We start from the raw sequence: 5,475 nt of genomic DNA on the forward strand, positions 1-5,475 counted from the left end.
GATGTGTACTTTCCACTGTCTGGCGCCGGTGTACCCCACCATGAAGGAGTAGAACCAGAACTTGTATATTTACCGCTGTCGGGGGCCGGATTCCACCAATTCGGATTCATGATTAATAAGCAAAATAAATGCTAAGTGAATAATCCGAAAGATAACACAGCCGAAGGATCCTGTTCGAAAGATCTGGAATCACAGAAACTTGTTAACAATAAACAGACCACACTTCGAAAGATCAACTCTTGTTCGAAGGATCAACAGTACTCGAAAGATTACTGTTGAATCTCGAACAATGATTTCGAAAGATTCAAGAACTCGAAGAATTCCCCTTTGAAAGATCCTTATCTTTCGAGTTAAATCCTTATCTTTCGGCCACTTGTCTTTCGAATAAATTCCTTAATCGAAAGATATGTTTCAGACTTCGAAGGATGGGTCGAAGGATGATGATCTTTCGAGCCTTCCTTGATCGAAAGATGGACTTTCGATGTCAAACGATATCTTTCGAGAGGTTCTGACACAACTGACGCTGATTTGAAAGGTTGGTGAAAAGGTGATGGGTTGGTGAAGGTCAACTTTCGGCAAAAGGTATGGCAGAAAGTACTTTTGCCACCAACTTTGAAAATATTGCCCAAAAAGGAAAACCTTATCCTAATACCAGTCACCGGAATATCGATCGGAATTTGACCGGAAAACACAAAGTCACTTAAAAACAAGTTTCAAAGTTACCCAACCCAACCTTGAACACTCCCGAAGGTTTAGAATCCGTTTTTCAGTTTAAATATGCAAGAAAAACCACCAAAACGGGTGCTAAACCAAGTGTCCAAACACACCAAACACTTGAACAAACCCGGTTTTAAACAAGGTAAAGAGCCATGCTCTGATACCACTTGTAGGTCCCTCTCGGAGGATCGAGAACAAACCTAAACCTTGTTATACTAACCCACTAGCAAGTGCGGAATCCAAGCTAGCAAGCAAACCGGGATGAGACAAGTATATACACAAACACACAAAGGTTCACCGATTAACACTAGTTGTATTAATGCAAATGAAGGTTTCGGTTACAAGCACAATGTTTACAAATCTAACTTGTAAACTCTCAAAGTGTGTATGTGAGTTTCCGGGCAGAATGCTCTCAAGCTTATCTCTCGGATGTGTGTATTCTGTCTAAGTGTCTGTCAGAAACTCAACACACTGCATGGGTATTTATACCCAGCCCATGATGTCTGGTTCGAAGGATCCGATAGATGGTCCGAAGGATCATCTATCGATGACAAGTCAATCGAAGGATCAGCATGGACTTCGAAGGATGATCTATCGATCATCCATCGAAGGTTCATCTTTCGAACACCTCGAAGGATCAACATTATCCTTCGAGTAGTTATCCTTCAAGCAATCCTTCGAGCAATCCTTCGATATAGACAATCATCTTTCAACATACAAACTGTTGTCCAAGTCAAACCGGAGGATGGTTGACTTGGTCAACTTACAACACTAATCAGGACATCGTTTACATCATGACCAAATACAGACAAAGTACAGACACAAGTGCACCAACAGTTTCCCTTAAAGTTTTTTCGGACATCTTCAAATACTTTTCCCATGCAACACTAGTTCCATCATGACTTTAGAAAACCAAATACTCGTTGAACTTGGTATTCCACAAATTTATTTCTTTTTTCCATCTGCCAGGAACCTAAAAGTTTTCACGATTTTGTGTAGTCATGGTATTTTTTGTCAGTAATACTCGTTATTATATTCAACTACTAAAAGCATAAATGCTAAAATAGGCCTGGTACCATTTAAGATGCTGAAATCCTCCGACCGATGGAGAACATTTAAATCATTAGTTGATTAGGTAACACCAAAGATAACATGCCATACCCATAGTTCTTGTGAAGCTATAACTTCTACAATTACTTTGGGATGGCCATGATTAGGGATGTTCACGAGCAGAACTGAACTGACTAGACCTTTGCTCATCCTCGGTTCATTTACAAATTAAATGAACATTTATTCAACCGAGTCAAAGTCAAACAAGCGTCTTTCGATTCCCTGTGGTTTCATCTAATTAAAAGATAAGTATAAATGTAACAAATAACAAAGAATAAAAAACACTAAACTGGTTCTATCGAGAGATTAACTGAGTGGGAAGATGAATCGTAAATCTATTGAAGGAGACCCTTGTTCTATCGGAAGTTTCAAAACGAATGAACCAACTGAAACAAAACCATGACGCGTTGGCGATGGAGAAATTGAACAATAATGACCGATGGGGGGTGTTTTAGTTAGGATTACGTACTTCTAAATCGAATGGCGGGTTGAGACTTGAGTATCAAGCAACGCTTCATATTTGAGTATTTGACATTTTGATTTAATTACTTAATGAACATTGGAGTATTGGACAATGGATTATTGGTATTAGACTTGAATTCGATATACATGGGCCATATTTGAATCTTGGACCAAACATTATTATTGTGGGTCTCTAGTTATTTTATTAAAATTTATATATATTAAAATATAAATCAAGCTAACCAAGCTGAACCGAACCGAGCAGCCCTTTACTCGTGCACGTTCGTTTTAAGCCGAACTGATCCGAACAGAGCGTCTTTTTCATTCGAGCGAAATGAACGAGCAAATTCCGAGTATTTTTCGAACGAGCATCGAACAAGTATCCAGTGATTTGAACAGCCCTGTCCATGATCCAGGGGCGAAGTATTGTGGATGCCCGGGGATGCACCCGCCCACCCCAATATTTCGGTTAGAAGTGTATAAGTTTCGATTTTTCGTCCGAAAATTTTAAAATTATATAGGATCGTCCCCCCTGATTATTTTTCCTAAATTGTATATCCTAAATATTTATAAACTTTGTATATAAATGATGGGTAGTTTGGTAGATATACACTTTGTTTATTTGGAACTATTATTATTTCACCCGATTTGAATCGAATAGCCAACCCAACCCCACCCGAAACATAAGGATAGGAAAAAAAATTTGGGTCCCATCACTTTACGCCCCCTCGAAACTTTTGGTCAAGCTCCGCCACTGCCATGATCAACTCGCCTAAATTGACCTCACCAGTCAGTACAGAAACGAGAAACCAATGCATACATTCTATGTTGCATAGCATTTTTGGAAATCCATATTTTGCTTGGTGCGTTCCAATTTTTGAATGTCATACCATGTCATGTTGGTTTTCAGAAATTCCTCTAACTGTATAGCTTGATCACACAGTTGCAAAATTTATATATAGTTTCCCTTAAAGTTTTTTCGGACATCTTCAAATACTTTTCCCATGCAACACTAGTTGTGTCGTCTAGAATTTTATGTATTGCCAAATTGGATTTTTGTAAAGCAGTGAACCTTCTACTTAATGCATCTCATCACAATGCAAAAAAAAAGGGTCAATACGCTCCAAATCATCGGCTGTATTGTGGAGTACGGTCCGCTCATTTAGAACCTATGCTTAAACTATTCGCTGGTACACACGAGGTTTTCACCAAAGAAGTCAATTGTTCGTAAGTACTTACAATTAAAAGATAAAAAATAAACATAAATTTTAAATCTAATATGTATTTTTTTATTGTTTTTGTTATTATTATTTTTGTTACATATGGCAAATTCCCATTAATGTGAAATACCAAATTTATACATCAAAATAGAAGGCAAACGGACAAAAAGCTACACTGTTATCCCTTATTGAAAAGAAAAAGTAAGCCTTTTAAAACCTACATTCATATATTTTGGGGGTCATAACATTAATATGCATTGTTGATACATATCGTGTGGATACGGCTCGGCTCGGTTCGACTCAGCTACGAAGTGAAGGCCGTAGTCAAGACATCCTCCTGTCTTGACTCGGTATGCTAGTTACTTCGTAATGTTAATGTACATGTAACTGCGTGTGTGCAGTATACATGTTAGTGTATTGTTTATTTGTTTGTTGTTTGTTTGTTCTAAGCCCAAGTCAAGGCCCAAAGCCCAAACAACATGCACATGTCTTTGAAGCCCAATATGAAGACTCAAGCCCACATGAAATGGACGAAATCCCAGAACATGTTTGACGAAAACACTATTTAGGTGAAATCACCCTTGTGGTGAAAACCAAATTGGTGAAAACACTATGAGACGAAATCAAGGAGTGATTTCGTCTGGTCTTTTGATTTCGTCACTCCTTCAGTCTATATAAACATAGACAACAGAGATAACAAACTGAGGAAGTCTGAATAGATTTCAGAGAACACACACACGAGAGAGAGAGTTTACAGAGCACATTTGTAAACGTTGATTTGTAACTGACTTTTCATAGTATTAATACATTGGTATTAATCGTTGAAATCTCGTGTCCATATTATCATTGCGTGTTCTATCTCGGTTTGCATCTCCGGTTGGATTCCGCACAACCGGGTGTGTTTGTACACAAGGATTAGGCGACTAGATCCTCCCCTAGCCGGACCTACAAGTGGTATTAGAGCCTTGGCTCTTCTCCTTGTTAAAACCGAGAGTTTTCGGGTGTGTTTCGGGTGTTTGAAGTTTTTATTTTTTCTTGAAAAATCTGGTTAAATCTTCAAATATCTTCATATTTTGCTGGAAGTTCACATAAAAACTTTGTTATTTTTCATTCTTACATGTTAAAAGTTGGTTTTTTGTGAAGTTTCGAGCAAAACCGCGTTTCGGAAGTTTGTCGGTTCACCGGAAAACTCATAGTTTCACCGGAAAACTCATAGTTTCACCGGATAAACCATTGTGTTCTTGACATATTCAAGTGTTCTTCAAAGTTTTATACTTTTTGATCTTTGCAAGTTATTGTGAAAGTTGTTGTTGTTTTGAAAATTGTGATTGATTAAAATAATCCATCACCTTACTGCATTGGTAATTGGATTTGATTATAATATTGTTCATCATCATTTGGTTGGTAACTTGAAAAATGTGAGCCGAAAGCAAGACAGTGTGTAAGGGTAAGGTGGCTTTGACAAAGAAGTCTTTGTGTCAGTAAGAGATAAGGGTTGGTGTTCAAAATATCTTCTTGTCTGGTTCAATTGTCAACTAAAACCAGCCGGACGAAATCACCATACATATCTCAGTCAACGAAATCATTTTTGTTTAGTCAACAATATCAAGCATCCTTTCAACGAAATCAGAAACAAATCACCACTTCTGGACGAAATCACCAAGTCTTCATCAACACTTATTTGGACGAAAACAGCCCTGATTTCACCATACATCCTAGACGAAAACACTTCTGGATGAAATCAACTTATTCTAGTCAAAGAAATCACATTTAGTCAACAAAATCAAGCTGTTGGACGAAATCACTTGCTGATTGGACGAAATCACTTGTTGTTGGACGAAATCACTTTTCCTGACGAAATCAGAAGTGTCAGTAAAACATTTCAGCAACGAAATCACTTTTCCTGACGAAATCAGAAGTGTCAGTAAAACATTTCAGCAACGAAATCACCATTTCAGCAACGAAA

This window comes from Helianthus annuus, chromosome 5, assembly GCF_002127325.2.
Source record: "Helianthus annuus cultivar XRQ/B chromosome 5, HanXRQr2.0-SUNRISE, whole genome shotgun sequence".
In the NCBI taxonomy this organism is placed as follows: Eukaryota; Viridiplantae; Streptophyta; class Magnoliopsida; order Asterales; family Asteraceae; genus Helianthus; species Helianthus annuus.